This window comes from Cupressus sempervirens, chromosome 11 (genome assembly GCF_028749045.1).
Source record: "Cupressus sempervirens isolate cs-2001-9-10 chromosome 11, ASM2874904v1, whole genome shotgun sequence".
Lineage (NCBI taxonomy): Eukaryota > Viridiplantae > Streptophyta > Pinopsida > Cupressales > Cupressaceae > Cupressus > Cupressus sempervirens.
Genome location: NC_143128.1, coordinates 543881752 through 543901361, shown reverse-complemented (window position 1 = coordinate 543901361; position 19610 = coordinate 543881752). Strand labels below are relative to the sequence as shown.

General features: G+C 33.4%; 1 pseudogene; it reads right to left on the bottom strand.

Annotated features, from left to right (window-relative positions):
* Positions 1 to 3205: 3205 nt before the first annotated feature.
* Positions 3206 to 19610, bottom strand: part of LOC149530782 (COP9 signalosome complex subunit 5 pseudogene) — a 34671-nt pseudogene continuing 18266 nt past the window's right edge.

Here is a 19610-nt window from a genome sequence, read left to right as displayed (position 1 = left end):
CTAGAGCAAGATGCTAGAGGAAAATTAGGGCTTGTGTCCTCAAAAGACAACTCAAATTCTTCAATTCCATCATTCAAATGAATAGAATCTCATGGAAGAAATCTACCATATTCATCTTGTTGTCTTCCTCTTCGATGCATGCAAATGAATTCTTCACACTTATGAAGCAAGTTTTAGAAATTAAAATCTCTAAAAACTAACTAAAAAAACTATGACCCAAAAACATGTTCCTAGTTTGACACCATCCCCGAAAATGATGCCAAAAATGGTTTGCCTCACAATAGGTATGTGATAATCATGCCCAAGGCCTTACTTAGCAATAGTTTATTCAATCTAAGGATTACATCTCCCACCATGAGGTGCATTTAATTTTTCAACCAAGGATGTATACTTGAAATGGTCAGCACAACATGTGCACTAGGCTTCTTAAGGAGTCATTATGCTTATGTTGCAGGAATTAAAATGCATATGAAGAACCTACACTAGTGCTGTAGGAAAGTAACACACTTAACTCTTTATTGAAATGAATGCTGGAAAGACAACTCTATGCTAACCTATATTTCAACTCAGGCCATCCACTATAACTGCTCTCATAGGTGTTGCAAGAACATTCAAAAAGTATGATGCTATAGGAAGTAACTTACAAATTCTACCTAAAATACTAGAAATGCTAGAAGTAAATCTACACTAATATAATTTAATCCACCTCCCAAGTGGGCCCCCTTGGTTAGCTAATGCTAATCTACTAACATAGAATGTAAACCAAGACTTACTTCATTATATTTCAAAACTTCTTACATAAGAATAATACATAAAACTATAAAACAACTCACTATTAGAGTCAACAATGTTTTTCCATGAACTTTTCTCAACCCCCAAAACTATCGATCCTATCCCTAAATGTGAAGGGAATATAAAAGCACTTAATCCCTACATTCCTAGAATAATAGCTCCTCCTTTATAGCAGTTGTGTCTCATGATGCCATTATGATTCTTCCATCACAATTGATGCTCCTTCTTGAATGCAATTGACCATTCTCCAGCTTCTTCCCTAACATGTTAGTTGTGATGCAGAAATATTTACACAAATAAGCATAATCAAATCAAATCAAAATATTAGAACATACATTCTGATGGTTATATGAAATACTGCATTATATGTATAATATTGGTAAAATATGACATAGCTATCTACCTGTGGGTTAACAGTTCTATCTAGACTTTATCATAAGTTCAACTAGTTATAAGTTCACAAATGTCTTGGTAACATTAAAAATAGAGTATTAAGGTTAACACAAAATAGAGTCAATAATTAGCCTCATCAATGACAAGTCTTTGGCATTTTTGTTAAAGAGGAAGAAGTACAAGAGATTAAATTGATCCTGAAGGGAGAAATACAAGAGATTGAACAAAGAGGGAGAAATTCTAACACATAGTATGAGGGAGTAATGTTGACTGTTGAGAAAGAAAGTGTATCTATTGACAACATCTATTTGCCTAGTAAGAGGGAGATACTGTAGAAGGGAGAAATAAGAAGTAATTTAGAGGGAGTGCAATGTCCCGTTTTGGGACATTTACCTATTTACCTTTAATTTGTATAAGTTTTATAATATTTCCTTCTGATGATCCTTATCAATGTTATTCTTCCATATATATATTAATAGAAAGAGTCACGTCCTTTCATAATACTAATTATATTATATTATTAATAATATAATAATATAAACTATATATTTATATTAATTATATATTTATATTAATAAGCTTGGTTATATTAATTAATATCGTAAGATATTATATTAATAATTATATTATAACTTTTATTATTTTAATAATATATCAACTATAAATATTATATTATATTATAATACTTCATTAATTTAGTATTGCTATATTAAAATATATCTTAATTATAATATCATTATTTATTATATTAGATTATTATTTCATTTGTATTTTTATATTACTATTATAATATGATATTATTATATGATTATAATATAATATTACTTATAATATAATATTATTTATAGAATATTATCATTTTAATATTATTATTAATATTACTTTATATGTAATACTTATTTATTATTTAAATTATATGTCAAAATGGGGATATCACAGTCCTCCCCTCTCGAATTTGCTTGTCCTCAAGCAAAATCTTTCATACACAAGCTCCTTCATAGACACAAAATATATTTGCATACAAAAGGCCTTGAAGATTTATGAGATATACATCTTTAATGAATGAAAACATGAAGCAGACACAATGTAGACAAATGAAGACACGAAGCATACACGATTCAAACATATAAAGACACGAAGCATACATGATGCAGACACACAATGCACACATTATGTAATTCCTTGATTGTGAACCTGCAACCCCAAAAAAATCATTAGTACACACACACACACACAAATTTTTCTTTTTAGGATTTCCTTATATCAATCCCCTAATAAGGTGTTTATGGTCTCAATTTAGTGACTTGTCAAATATCAAAAGTATAGTTCATTTATTAACTCATCATTTTCTGAGTATAGGAGGGGAAACTACAATAGGATGCCCTATTACTCAATCATGGGCCTCACCATTCTCCCTCATTATTTTTATCTCTCTCCGATCATCATCTCCAAGATAGTGCTTTTGTATGATGTACCCTGGGGTACTTGCTTCACCATAGCCCTTACCTTGTACCCTTGGATGATGTAGCCCAATGACCATCTCACTGTAGGCCTTACCTAGTACCTCTAAGTGGTGTCACCCAACCCATTCCACCACTGGCCTTATCTTATCTTGGAAGATGATGATCTTAAATAATTTAATTAATTTTACTTAACAACATTATTTGTGACAATGATTGAAAACTAATCTCACTTAGAATTCAATATTTTTAAAACTTAATTCTATTCAATCATTATTTAATTGTAAATATCTAATTCAGTAATTATTGTATTATTACCTATGAACTTAAAATTCAATTTCATTTCATTGTAACTGTTTGATTAGAACCATTGATAGTAGGTATTAGACTATTCAATACTCTTCACAATAACAAAATGTGTCCATCATAAGAAGGACACTAACAATTACTTCATAATAAAAATATATGAAGAAAATATATAACTTACCTCACTACCTTTATGTGTTGAAGTGTTGATTTAGGGGTTTGAAGTAATCTTAATATTGACTTAAGGTCTTCCTCTAGTTTAATCTAAGATCTAAAATTTTCCCAACAACATAATCTCTATTCCAAAAGAGCAGAGAGGATGAGAGAGTGTTTACCCAATACTTGTTCCACAATAGATCCAAGAGGTGAGAATCAAGAGATGACTTGAAGTATGTAATATCCAAAGCATAATACTGCTTGCAATGGACACCAAAATCTTCCATTTTGTTTAAAGGGATTGTTTGATATTCAGATACTGGTTCATCTAGAAGTTTGTATCCTTGTGGGTATGTTTGAAATGCACCAATCTCAACCTTTCCTGTAGATACAGTTCTTGTTGGGTCTATAACTACTACCAAGAAAGGCTCTTAAAACTATTGATTTAGCATTTGAGTTGACACGACAATACCAGATAGCCAACAATCATAACCAGGATGTGAAAGATACCAACCAACAACATTTTCCATCCATCTAGCCTCTTTTGTAGTTTGGGCATACTCCACCATGTACTCATAAGTATCATCCTATTTCGTAGTAAGAATATCTTTCTTTACATTAATGACCATGATGTCCATTTCTACATCTACTATGTCTTCTGTGTGACAAGTCAAGTCTATAGCTTACGTAGAGCATTGTAATAATCATCCCAATTGATTTTACATGTTCCCCTCAAATACTCATAGTACATTCCATGACTACAACATAAATTCCATGTTTGCAGGAAAGATGCAAAGAGGTAACAACACATAAGTCCACATGTTTATGTTGTGGTAGATGCTACATATAGGTACGTTGCCTCTCCAATTTTTTGATTAAAGTTGTGTTTTGTAGAGCAAAGAGCTTCTTTTTGATGCATCATTTTTTAAGCTTTTAATGGATATAGGGTGATGATGAAAGAAGAGAAGAGAAGCTAGTCCATTCTAGTGAGTGGAGAAAGTGGGGCAGGTAAAAAAAATTCTACCAAAATGCTTATGTGGTATCTTGCTTATATGGGAGGCCAAGGAGTAAGTACTGGGGGGACATCAGTGGAGGATAAAGTGCTTGAAGTAAGAAATAATTACTATAGTGTATCTACAACAATCAAAAAGTGTTACCATCTCAATCTTTTATATTACCATATGTTTTTGTTGTTATTATCTCATTTTCTTTTTAAATTCCTGCAATCAATTCTTGTTCTTGAAGCTTTTTCATTTCTTATACAACAAATGGAAAAAAACATCTTTATAATATAACCAAACTCTATGATCTCTCAATAGTTATTTGTATGATGGGATTATGAACCAACAGTTGAGTTTTTCTATGCTACTTGGTATTCACGCTCCCAATTTGGTACTGAAGTTATTGGCTAGGGTGGTTGGAGTGTTGGGAAGCTGAGTACATCAAGCCTGAAGTGATCAAATGTCATGGATAGTTTGAAGCATCAAAAGACATCTATTTAGCATGAGCTTGATTATTGGGTGCAATAGCTAATTTTGCAGAACCTTGAAGTGGTGGAAAGATTGTGTGAAGGGTCAACCACAAATTACTAAAATTATCTCTGTAGAAAACCTCACAGACTGGCAGGATGCTAGTTGTGATACCACTTGTAATGTCCCATTTTGGGACATTTACCTATTTAGCTTTAATTTGTATAAGTTTTATAATATTTCCTTTTGATGATCCTTAACAACGTTATTATTCCATATATATATTGATAGAAAGAGTCACGTCCTTTTGTAATATTAGTTATATTATATTAATAATAATAATATAATTATATTAATTATATATTTATATTAATAATAATAATATAATTATATTAATTATATATTTATATTAATAAGCTTGGTTATATTAATTAATATCATAAGATATATTATATTAATAATTATATTATAACATATACTATTTTAATAATATATCAAATATATATTATATTATAATACTTTATTAATATAGTATTACTATATTAAAATATATCTTAAACATAATGTCATTTATTATTATATTAGACTATTATTTCATTCATATTTTCATATTACTATTATAATACGATATATAATATGATATTATTATATGATTATAATATAATATTACTTATAAATATTATTATTAATATTACTTTATATATTATACTTATTTATTATTTAAATTATATGTCAAAATGGGGATATCACAGGGAATCATAAGGATGAATTGATTGTTGATTGTCTGTTGATCAAAACAGAACAAAATTTTGTAACCTATTTAGAAGATGCAAGTTGCTAATAGAGGGAGAGATTTCAATACAATGAATTATTTTCTTTTTGGTATTTTTTTGGTTTTACTATTTTAACCGAGTCAGTTTGGTTGATCAGTTTGATTTTCCATCAATGCCAAAGAGGGAGATTGTTAAGAAGGAGATTGTCAAAAATAGATTGTTACAAGTGTGATAAATATGTTTCAATCATTGTTTTGTCACTGATGTCAAACCTTCTTTTTTTTGGTAAGACAATTACTTATATGATTTAAGTACTATCACCCATTTGATTAATGAAGAGGATTTGATCAAAAGATGTAACAATAGCACCTAGAGGAAAAGTTGAGTTTTGATATAAAAAGGAGTAGAAGAATCAACTAAAACAGTGATATCATAGTGGATTGATTATCTACTTAAGGTTTTAAAAGTTGGTTAGACTAAGAAAGTCCAGACGAACAAGTTAAACAAAGTTTGTTCACCAAGCTTGACCAAATGGATAATAGGTGTTGATCAAAGTTAGTGCAAGCCAAGAAAAAAATTAGTTGGACCCAAGTAAAAGACTATTTTAGTGCATGCCAAGCAAAATAGTGGATGCCAAGTAAAGTTGAGTTGATGTTGAGTACTATTAAACTTTAGTTCATTTCAAGTGATTTTACAGAGGATGCTAATCAATGCAGTATGTGTCAGGCATCAGAAAAAAAGTTAATGCTGAGTGCCAGCATTATTAGAAAGATCATAAATTTGATGGATCTAATCCAACAAGTTTGTTTTCTTGGATTGTGTGAACTAGGTGGAAGATAAGATTGATGAGCTAGTGGCACATAATTCATGGTAAATCATTTTGAGGCAAATTCGAAGAGGATTGAAGGAGAAGTTTCTAGAAGTGATATGAAATGAGGGGTAGATTCATTGAATCCTACCTAATCTTTCTTAACCCTAAATTTGATGATGGAAAATGAACAACAAAAGATCTTAATTCTCTATTTAAAGGGATGGCTGGTTAGAAGCAAGGGTTGTCATGTGCAAGAACCTAAGGAAGACAATGAGTCAAGGGTATTTCTTCATTTAGTGACCGAATTGAGAGTCTATGTTGGCATGTTAAGCAAGAAGGCTTAATGATATGGATTCTTGAAGGGTGAACAAGCTATTAAAGATGAAATGTGTGAAAAAGAAGAAGAATGGAGGATTGAAACAATATCTACAATCTACAAATGGAGTTGTAAGTTGTTATCAGATCAATCCTTATTGTTACTCTCTAATAATTATATCAATCTAGGGTAAATCCTTTGGATTTAGGTGAAGTCATTTGTAAATCCTTTAACTACATGACATTCCAAGTGAATGGTCTAAAGTCCTCTAACAAGGCCCACTCCTAATAGGGTGATTGAAATCCTTTAATAGGGTCACATTTAATAGTTTGTATTGTAACCTTTAACAGGGTTGGCCTTTCGTAGGGCATCACTTTAGAAGAGTGAAAAAGAGTGGCATATTATTGGTGGTTTTTCCCAAATTGGGTTTCCATGTAAATCATTGTGTCAAGTGTGTTGCTGAATCTATTATGTTTCATGCTTACATTTCTACAAATTTATTTAAAAGTAAGCCACAAGTTTTAAGTGATTTCATAATCTTATGAATGCATGCATGAAGATAAATGTTTTCTGGGTTCACTAAGCTATGAAAAGTTTTATTTATACATCTGGACCTTGGATAACTTATTCACCCCCCCTTAGTTATTCTAAAGAATTCCAATGTTTCATCCTCACCATCCTTCTTCTGGGTTAATACAATGACACACAAATATCTTAAGAAAGGAAATACACTTTGAATGACAATTGATAATCTAGGCTCACAAGTATCAGTGTAGTAGAAATTGTGACTTTGATGTCCACAAAATCTTTCTTAACCTCATGTGTCCAATCAATTTTTACATTTTTAGCATGTCATTGAGAGGGCACACTATTTCAACAAATCACTTATGAATTAACACACAAATTTAATCTTCCCAAAGAAAGACTTCAACTCTTTTCTACTATTTCGGGTGAACAACTTTGGAATTGCTTCCACTCTTTCCAGATCAATAGAGATGCATTTTTTTCTAATATATGTCCAAGTTATATCCCTTTGGTGACTCCAAAGGAGAATTTCTTAGGGTTGAGATAAATTCCATACTTTCAACATTTTCTCAATACTTGTTTTAGATCAACAATGTGATCATCTCGATTCTTTGAGAATACTGTGAGATCATCCATGTAAATGAATATGTATTTTTTCACTAGACCTTTGAATGCTTCATCCACAACTTTTTTGAATGTGGCTTCAACATTAATCAATCCAAAATGCATGTTTTTGTACTCGAATGTACCCATTTAGTTGTAAAGGCATTTTTAGTCTGTCTTCTTCTTAAACCAACACTTGATTGTGGCTAGAATAACCATGAAGATTGATTCAGGTTTCTTAAATCCACACATAGCCTGATTTCTCCATGTTTCATATGTACTAGTACTAGATTGGTGACCCAAATAGGGTTATAATTTGGAAAATTGGTTTTAGCATCCAATAATTTATGCACCTCTTTGATTATTAGATGCTCAATGACTAGATTGACGATCCTTTGTCTTTGATGGAAGGGCTTCACATCTAGTTTGAGGGGGATATCATGCACAATTCTATCTATATCATATGTTTTAGGTCTTCATAACTCTGTGCAATGATTTCTTTATACTCAACCAATAGTTGTAACATTCTTTCATTTCCCGTGGATTGCAAAATTTCCCAATCTTCACCATTTGGGGGTCTTTGATGGAACCCAAATTATACAAATCTTAATCATCATTTCCTTCCTCAAGAGGAGGTCTACTCTATCACGCAAATTCATCTTTATCAAATATTTTCTCAAGTTTAACCATTTCCCTTGGAATAATATTTGTTTTCAAGTTCAATACTCTGTCCTCATCTTCAACCTCTTCTTTATCCTCACATCCTTCTAGTTCATCATCTACCATCTATCCTTTGAGTATTCCACTGATCATGATAGATTCCAAGATGTGTTGATTATCTTGAAAGACTTGGAATATTTTTTATATTGTTAGGCATTGATGGGGTTGCAATCAACTCTACAAAAAATCTTTTAGTCTAGTTCACTCTATTGGCTGTAATGCACTAGATGATGTGGCCAATGTGTCAGCAACTACATTTCTCCTACACAAAATCAATCTTATGTTAGAGGCTTTAAAATATTCCATTAGGTCCCAAATTCTTTTTCTGTAAGCTTGTAACCTTTTATCATTACATGAATAGGTTCGTCTAATCTTCCTGATTACCAGCTAAGAATCTCCTTGAACAAAAAACACTTTTACATCCTTTTCTAAGGCCAGTAGAAGACCTCATACCAAAGCTTCATATTTTGCAACATTGTTAGTACATAAAAATTGTAAATGATAGACAATGCAACAAGACTTACCTATGGGTCTGATTAGCTTCATTCATGTTCTTGTTGCTTGTTTGCATCTAGAAGTGTCAAATTGTAAGGTCCATATTTCATTTGTGTCCTTGTCTGGTTTTTCCTTTTCCTTGGGAATTACCTTAGCTTTGAACTTTCCCTTAAAATAATTAGGCTTGGGCCTCCATTCCTTCTTGTCTTGAATAGTACTTCTATTTTTTGTAGGCATATTTTTTGGTATGATTTGGGACAATGAATCTCTACATTCTCTTTATTTTTCATAAAATTTATTTATGAGCTCAATGACTTTATAGGTCTCTTCTTTGGGCCTAACAATGATAGATTTTTGCGTTGGCCTTTGAAAAAACATCACCTACTATGATTAGTTATGATCCTTGTAGAACCTAGTAGAAGCCATCCTCCATTTGAATAAGTATCATTGTATGATATATCAGGATCTTGCTCTAAGAGGAGTCCTTTGGGGGATGAATTTTTAGTTAATAAAATAGCATCATCACTATCAGACCCATGACTTTGATCAATACTATTTGTGCTATTGGTTACATAAATTTCCTTTGGGACCCATTATGTAGTCAATAAGATGATATCTATTGCTTGGTTAGCATCTTGTATCAAACTTCCTAGTGCCACTACCTTTGATAGTACTTGTGATATAACACCTTGACATTATGGGTATCAAATTCGTAATGATTTTCTTGATGAAGGCAAAAAAACCCAGGCAATAAGAGTATTTTTGGATCAAAATCTTCCCCAAGATATTGCATGTTAGATATCATGTTGTCCATGAATTGTTTGAATTTATTTTCACTAAGTGAGAACTCTTGTACTCCTTCTATGGGGTTTCCCTCATATGTTTCCTATAAATTGAATTCCATAACATAGTATGATCGCAGATCATATTGGTGAAAAAAGACTTTATTGGGAGTTTTATATCAATGATCATTATCTTTAACTTAGGATCTACATCAATTTTTATTTGGCTATTCAATCCCTTCGATGGAATCCATATTTAGGTGAAATAAGTTGAGAACATCCCCTTAGGCATTTGGTCCATTCCCTTCTCAAGGGCATCCTGTGCATTTCATGAATATCTACCACATTTATTTCAATTAAGTCTTAGATTCTTGGGTCCATCATAAACTTTATGCACACATATTTCATTAGGCCAATAACCTTGACTTTTTCCTTGTCTAGTTGTATTAACACTCTATTGGTAGGCTGGGGTGTTACTCCTATCCTTTGGGAAATTGAGAGTGGCTTGATGTTGCAACTAGCACTTGATCCTATAAAATAATTATGCATATTTCTTCCAAAAATATGGAGACAACCAAAATGGAGGTACTTCTATTTTATCTTTAAATATAGTGGGTATAGATTCCATTGCATTGACATTTGAAGTGGGTTTTTTTTTAGTGATAGGGTTTGTTGTAGATATTGTATGGTCTAATGTCTTCAAAAGATCTTCCCTTTGACTAGGGAAAGTTTTCAACATATCAAATATAGAGATGTTAGCCTTCACTTTCTTATGTTCTTTAATGACACTATATTTATTTGAAGACCATGCTAGAATCTTCATTATTGTGGGATGATTGTTGAATGTACACACCCTTTAAAATTGTGCTTGTGGTGACACCAAATTATTACTTGCTCAAGGATATGGGGGTGTAAGGTGTGTCCCTAGAGGGATACTATTAGCCAATGAATCTCTTTGGCAACATAAATCATACGTGTTCCTATTATTTCCATGGAAAGAAAACATCTTTGCTGCTTCTAACTCAACTTCATGATTGAAAGGAAATACAAATTCTTTGTTCATTGAATTCTCATTCTCTATTGGAGGTGTATAATAATATTCTAACACCATTGCATTGAATTGTATGGGAGATATGGTAGCATCTTGGGCATGGTAATTTTAAATTTTACTATCACCATAATAATAATTATCTTTGTTGTTTTCGGTATTTCTATTATGTCCAGCAAAGTGTGCCTCAACAAAGTTGATAGGGTTAGTATTATAAGTGGGAATGCTACCAATATTGGGGAGAGTGGTCTACTGATGGTTTCACCTTGGTATCCCTATTATTCTTTCTTGTGTATTATAATTATTCCCACCATTGTTATTGTTATTGTAAGAACCAGAGTTTCTATTCATATTTTGTGCATAGTTATGTTATTTTGAGAAGCAACTTGGCATTGTTTGTTCTAATTTTGTCCTTGATACAATATCATCCTTGTCATCTTGTTAGAGAGCCATGACATTGTTTTCTTTTTGACTTTAAATTCATTAGCCATGTTGTTGTTCTTATGTTCCATTGATGGAGAAATTTCATGTTAAACAAATGTTGTTTTATGGGGCTCATACCATAGATATGTGAGGGCTTATGGTGGAGAGCAAAAAATTATTAGATCGGAATCATGTTAAGGTGGCCAAAAATTGAGGCATAGTCACTCAAAGTCCTATTGGATATAGTGGTATTACTCCCACAATGTTTGATGGAAAGGGGACCCCATGCTTCCCCCTCCATTTGGGTTATATTTCTTAGTGAAGGTGATTGTTTCTTGGAAGATTTTTCAAGAGTGTAAATGCTCGGGGTAGACAACCTTCTTAGAAAATCGTTGTGAACTAATCCATGGAGTTGAGATAAATTTGTAATGCAGCTTCTAGCAACAATATATAAGGGGACTCCATCTTTTGGTACATTATGTGGAAATGATAATTCACTCTTGAGATAGTCTCATGGGGGTCCCTCTTAATAGAAAGAAATTTCTAGTGTACAATAGTTGGGTTGATGAAAGCCTTGAATTGGCCCAAGATCATACTCTTAAAGGATGCCCAATTTGTGACACATGCCGACAATAGGTTCACATACCAATGAAATATCATTTTTCCCAAAGCGTAAAGGAACAAATGAATACCAAATCTTCATGATGAATTTTCTTCTTGCAATTTTTCTTGAAAACTTTGACATAGTCTTCCACTTTCCTTGTATCTTCATAAATATACCTATGTGAATATTTTTCTAGATTCTTAAGAAGATCATGAAGCTAACCTTATAAATTGATAACTGAATCCTATCCATTACCAAAGAAATCCATTGGTGGTGGAGTTGGCTAATTTTGGTGTTGATTTGGAGGTGTTGGATGTGAAGAAAGAAGGGACTGTAAAGCCAATGTTGGTCGTATGAAAGGTAGTGGTGGATGAATTTTGGGAATCCCTTTATCACTACAAGATTTGTAGAAATGATAAGCTCTAGGAACTCATTCTTGTTAGGCAATGACCATAGTACTTGTTGCAAGGGGGATAATGGATCAAAATTTCTAGCTTTCTCAAAGTTTCAAATTGACTTTAGGCCCTCCATCTAGCACCACTTTTATTAAGCATTGTAATTGTACAATGACAATGTCAAAAATTCATGAGAATATTTAGCTTGAAAAATTAATAAAATATCAACTCCAAAGTTCTAGAAGGTTATTTTTGAACTGACTGGATAACTCAATTAAAGATAAATATTTATGTTTTATGAGGAGGCCTTTGCTAGTTTGGTGAAGTCCAATCTATTACTCTGTGACACTTAGAAAATATTTTTGTAGAAAATCATATTTTTTGTATTTTTGTATTTTTATAATGCATGCAAGTCTAAAATTATATAAATTTATAACTTAACTAGAATTTCATGAAAAGGAAATTGAAATGAGATGATATAATAAGAAGATTAAAAAAATGTAGAAAATGAAATCTAAATAGACATAAGCCACAATGGAAATGCCTCTACTAATTAGATTTTCAAAGGCGATGGTAGAAAAATAATGAAATTTGGAGTAGCATAACTGCAATATTCTTGGGGCAATTGTTAATGAAACTTTGTAAGATAGTATAATATTTCACAAATCATCAAATTGTGTAGCCACCAATGTATAGGAATATGAGAAAAATTTCTATAAATGTACATTTTTAAATTCCCTTCTCTAATTCATCACTACAAAGGTCTTATGCGGCTAATTGTAACAAACTTAAAAAATAAGACCACAAAAGCATTCCAAAACAATAAGAATATGATCTCCTTAATTACTCATTAACTATTTATTCACAAAGAGAATGAATATTCCAAAAAATATCACTACACATATAATGAGAGTACCAATAGCATACTTTATTGGATAAAATATCAGCCTTGAATACTTATGACATCCCTGTATTTATAGTGAATTCTCTCCTTCATTTAAATTTAGGAGATATGATTTTTCACATGCAAAGAGCATGCTAAAAATATTAAAATGAAGCTAAATATATACAAATTGATGCCTAACATGGTGCTAAGTAGGGCTGCACACTTGTTTTCATTAGTTAAATGGTGCATGGGCCTTTAGAAGACTCAAAATTATAAAGAGAAGAAGAAGATAGAAGGGAGGCATCTTTGAGTAGAAGATAGATCTTAGTAGCCTTCCAAAAATAGAAACTCAACCTCCTCCATGCATATCTAAAAATCAACCACCACTGAGCTAAAAAAATGTAGTTTTGGTGCATGAAAATATTAAATTTAGAAATTATTACCATTTTCTTGGGAGAGGATGATGTTGTTGTTACCTACAGAGGAGTTTACTACCAACTAGGATATTATTATTCTTATATTTCACTCCTTCTAGGTTATTTAATTATCTCTCCTTCCTCCAATTCTTGGCTATAAGAAGGTGGAGGCATTACTATAGTATCTTTCTTAGATGGAGGAGTAGACCCTGATTGGTCAAGAGGAGATAGAGTGTTGACATGTATAGGAACCAAAAGATAAGTTTGTTTAAACACATATCCTCCATATTCTATGCTCAACAAATCCCTAATAACCCATCCTTTGACATAGGTCTTGCCTAGCAAGAAGTCAAAATTGGACAAGTCAAAAGTATCAAAATCATCCACAGTGGTATTCTCAGTCTATCCCTCTTTCTCATGATCTATGGAATCTTCAACCACAATAACTTGCTCCTATTTTGAGGGAGGAATTTGAGTTTGGTTCACCTCTTCATTCCTTCAACTACTTTAGCTGACTAGGTTCTCTAAGTAAGAGGTACATGTTCCTCTTCTTTTTCTTCTTCCTCTTTTGGATCCTCTAGTATGGTCTTAGGAATGATCAGGGAAACACTATTATTAATACTCTTCAGCCTCTTACTATTTTGGCCCAGTACTACCATGGTTTTCCTTTTCTTTTTGGAAATTGAGGGTCTAGGTGTAACCTCTTCTTGAGCCTCCTACTCTAGTACTTGCTCTTTTTCTTGGGCTTCCTCACTCTCTATAGACTTTCTCTTTATTTTCTTGGCTTTTTCCTCCTAATGATATTATGTGATATCTCTTTCATGCTCATACACTATCTCTGGGCACACTAGGGAGATATATCCCCATGTAGGATCTCTAGCCTTTATTCCCTTCCCCTTCTTTGGTCATGCAAGGGCCTTTAGAGATGGCTTCTCTAGAAAGAGATCTAGAAAGAAAGGTTTAGTGACCAATCTGTAGTCAACTTAATGATGTGTTAAGCATGATGCATTAGATCATCATTCTCCTTGTGAAACAGCTTGATGTTCAAAATAGGCTCATCTAGGACTTTATCTTTATTATACAAGGGGTCTAGGATCTTTGGAGAATCCTTGATCCAAACCTTGTGGGTGATCCACAACCCTAGGAAATTATCTACCAAGGTAAGGTTCATCCTATAGTAATCCCTTATTTGGACCTCATAGTCATCTATGAAATTCATCCAATTGTCCTCTATGGAGGAATCGTGTATGAATAACTTTTCTACAATATCTCAGAACATTCCACTATTATAAAAATTGAGGTGAGCAATAATGAAATCATCTCATGATAAATCTTCCCATTCAATGTCAAAAGTATAAATATCCTATTTCTATTGTACCTCGTAGGTTTGATGGTGATGGGCCATACCCAGGTTTTGTGATGTGTAGTATAGATCCTATCATATGTAGAACTAAGTTGTCTGGCTATTTCCAACAATATAAGTGTAGCCAAAGGATATCAAGGGAGCTTCTTAAAATGCAATACTGAACCAATCGCCCAAATACATGTGAATGTGTGGAGTTGTATGAAATAAGCCCCTATCTTAGTCACCTTTGTGGTTGCTTCCACTAACATTATTTTGGTATAATTTCCCTCCATCAATCTAATAATGACAAAATTGAAAGCATCATTCACAATCCTATATTCAAGGTTTCCATCCTTAACTTCTTCTTGACTAGACAAGGATATACAATATATGACCATGCACCACTATTTGATGTGCTCCCCTTCCTTGTCAACATGGATACCCTATCTTAGAAACAAGCAAGTATATACCATAGGAGGTCATATATAATCTAGGATATGTCTTCACCAATCAATAATACTCATATAGGGATGTCACTAAGGATAGTGACTCATTCTATAATGTTGGCCCATTTCTTATCATCTCAATGAAGTGGATCATCCATGTCTCTAAGTGCCCAGCTGACAAAAGTCTCCCATTCCTCTTCTCATAAGAAAATTATAGAATCCAATGTTTAAAATCATGTAGGCTCAGGTCATATCAACTTTACCAACCTTCTTGCCCTGAGGAGTTTTCTCTATTAAGCACCTATCATGTACTATCATATCAACTTCATGTTAGTGTTTTTTGTACCAATTAGGTATTGTGTAGAAGGAGATGATGTAGTATTAATCTGCAATAAGAGGTGGAAGACCTTTTTGATGTTATTTGGTTTGATATCTAGAATAATATCTCTCATGACATTTTTCGCCACCCTCTTATTGGGGACATTATTTTGATCTAAAGAAATAATAAAATCAAAAGATTTCATTGATGTCAAGTGGGATGCTACATTTACTAACCCATTCTAGATCAGTGCAGACACAAACTTAGACCTCTCATGAGAATTGTTGCATAAGATGAGGAACTCATTGAGGTTTAGATGTCCTAGGTTTATATTCTTAGTCTCTAAGTGTGAGTTCACAAAATGAGACTTGCATTAGATTTCTTTATAGGTGAAAGTCACCGACTTAGGAGAAATCTTTGTTTCAACTATTGATGATGAGGATGCCGTAGTAATATGAACAAAAACAATAAATATTAGTAAGCCTAGTGTTTAACAAGTGAAAATAATCTTGATGACTAAAAAAAGAAGGTACAAAAAAACCTAAACCCTAGACAAAGTCAAAAATGCAAAAAAACTACTTTTTGCACACATGTGTGCTTGCATAAGTGCACTTAGTGATTTGGTGAATGTGTTTAAAAGGGGAGGTGCATGCATTATGCACCTTGCACAAGTGTGCAAGGTGTATAATAGACACACACTTAAATAGGTTGAAAAGGTGTAGACCACATGCTTGGTGTTAGAGCTTTGGTTTCTACATGAGGAAGGTGTCAACCCAACATACCTCAAGCACCCATGCAAGGTGCACAAGTGATCAAATAGAATCTCACCAAAACACTTACTATTGCAATCTCAAATCTATGGAGGCCTCAAGATGTGAAGGTGCACATTTAGAGAGATTAGGGAATAAAATGATAAATATTGGTCCCCTTCCTCATAAATAAAGGTGTTCAGAGGGGTGCATGTGGCACCCTCTAGAGTGCTTAGAGTGCACAATTGTGTACCTTTTAGATTAGCACACCTACACAAGTTTCACATGTGAAAAATTTAGGTAGGTATAATGGGAAAAATAGGAGTTGTATTCCATGTGCACTATGTGCATCTGTGCAAGTGTGCACTTGCAGTATTTTAGAAATTTTGGCCTCAATTTCGTCACTAGGGTACAATGACCGCTCAACTCATGACTACTAAACCTAGACCTTAGTACCCCTAATCCCTGAGGCATCTCAAAATATACCCTAAAACAAAATGGGGGCCCCTGTTATTTAATTCTAAAGTGGAGGATGTGTTGTGGAACCATAAAAGGTTCTTAGAAAATCCTCACATCCTAGATTAGATATAATCCCTCATTTTTAGAATGTCTTAAGATTTATCTTGCATCCATCATCATGTCGATTAAATCCCACATTTAGGTTCAATATCATTTTTATGTACCCAAAAGACAAACCAAGATGAAGAAGAAAGAGATGAATCCAAATATCATTGACAATTAATTTAGTTCGTAGTTTGACCCATAAGCTTCCATGGTCATGTATTATCCACCTCCTTCAATTCTAGAAACAATCACAGATTTGAGACCTACCAAATTTTCCTTAGAGGCATTTATGAATCATCCTATAAATTCAATATTTGTTAATGCTATTATAAACATGAATAGGGATACCATCATAGTGAATTTTTAAAGAGAAAATATTGGGCCACGTTATTTTTGGAAGAACACCAACACCCACAATAGATCCTACACAACCAGTACTTGGGGTGCCATCACAATTAGATCCTACTCATCCTCTCTATATCCTAAATGATCTCTATTATTTGATGGTGCAATAGAAAGTGAACCTTCCCATAGGATCCACCCAAGTAAGTGACCCCATCCCCCAAATAAACAACCATCTATCGTACAATCATTGGTCGACACCATCACAACAATCCACCATGTCACAATGAGTATCCCTCACACAAACTATCACATCTACCCATTGAAAATTATAGGATATGTCATATCCTAAACAACTTCTCATAGTTCCTCATAGTAGAAATCCTCCACATACTACACCTTTCCTACTAGTGGTGCTTTTTTCCTATTTAGTATAACTTGCAGTCAACACTGCAATACACCACAAGGATGCCACCAATAGGGCAAGTAACCAATCCACTACTTCATCCATCTCTACCACTAATCCATTTAACACAACACTAGGCATGACCACCCCTTTTCCACTTGATCTATGATGTATGCCATAAACAAAAAAGCATTCCCTCAATATTCTAATTCTAACCCTAGCTATGCCCACTCAACCACAATTAACATTTTAGGCACAACCATTAAACTACCACCACCACCACCTACAATTTCATTACAACCTATCACTAAATTATTGACCATGTCATCACTAACAAGTAGTTAAATCATTCCATTTTTGCAACAATAATAAATGGGGATAACCCCTTACATAAACTACTTCCTACAATCTAGTGACAACACCACCATCCCATAAAATGTTGTGGCACATACATCTTAAATTGGACAAGCCATGATCTCTAAAAAAAGTGCACATCCATATCATCCGCAACAACAGTAACCACCCATCAATACCCTAGTGTAGTATGTGTAAAATGCCCAATAATAATTGCACTTCTTTGCACAACCCTCCCATAACTACTTCTCATAGGCATACATGAAAAACCCCCAACATTAGAAGTAATACATCCCTCAAATTTAATAGCATTATGTCCTATAATCACAATCAAAATATCTACAAACTTCCATTCAAGTGGTGGGAAAATCATCCTCCCAACCCCATCAATTCACACATCATAATCCTCCATACTATCATTTAAACCTTTTGACATACCTAACATAGAACCTGACTCTAACCTTCCACTTTACATCACTGTTATGGTCATAGAATTTTCAATCATATGGTTCATGATAGATAATGGGTCAAACCTAAACCAATGAACCTTAAAATTCATAACAAGCAAGGGACATTGAGGTTGACATCATTACCATCAAGGCATATGAAAACCTATAATGAACATCAAAAGGCATGATCTTGCTTCTGATCAGAGTGGGCCTTTCCACTTAAGAAACCATATGCCATGTGGTTGGTCTTAACCTTCCCTTCAACATTATCCCCAAATTACCTTGGATTCATTCAATGAATATCGTTATATCCACTTGCCACCAGTACATCAAATTTACACATTAGGGAACTAAGGTCACCATTTGTGTTGATCTTGAACCCTTCTCATACTTCCATATATTGGAAGCATCCTATCCCCATAATAATCATTTCCACAAAATTAAAATGGAACTTTTATCACCAACTATTTAGGCAATTGCCATGATCCATGCACCATTCTTGCATCCACCCTATCTACCATCAAGGCTGTGGTGAATAAAACCTCTCAGATACATTTTTCGTTGGAGCCTTTCCCCTCAATGAACACAAACAAGGGTGCATGTCACACCAAGGTCTAAGGAAGGCTAAAAAACCACACAAAAAAAAAATTTGGTTCATCCACATTTTTCTCTAACATAATTTTAAATAGAAAGGAGATGACCCCTAACATCAATACCTAGTTTTATAGAGACCCTCCCCCCAAGGATGAAGAGTTTCCTGATTACTTCAAAAAAAACATCCCATATCATACAAACTTGTTGCTAAGAAATGAGATTAGCAAGGAGGTAACTTAGGCCATGAAGACATAGGAATCTGAAAATCCCATAGAGGCATATGCTCAACACCAATTCCAAGGCCTCAATTTTGGATTCCTCGCAACTAGGGACACTAGTGAGAATATTGACACTTTCCTAAACATCCATAATGAAATCTTGGAAGTTGAAGACATCCACAAAGAGATTAAAAAGAGATCTTATAGTGATAACCTTGATGAATTTTTCCTAGAAGATTCTATACTCCATGAAATATCCATAAATCTCATTGACCTTCCCCTTGTCCATATAGATGTCATAGATTGGTACCAACCAAGCATGCTACACATCGATGAGTTCCTAATGAGGACATGCTTCCAAGATTCATGGGAGCCGATAACCCAAAAAAAAAGGTAAAGCACCATATTCATATGTCCACAAACTAGACCCAAAGAGGTACTTCAAGGAAGA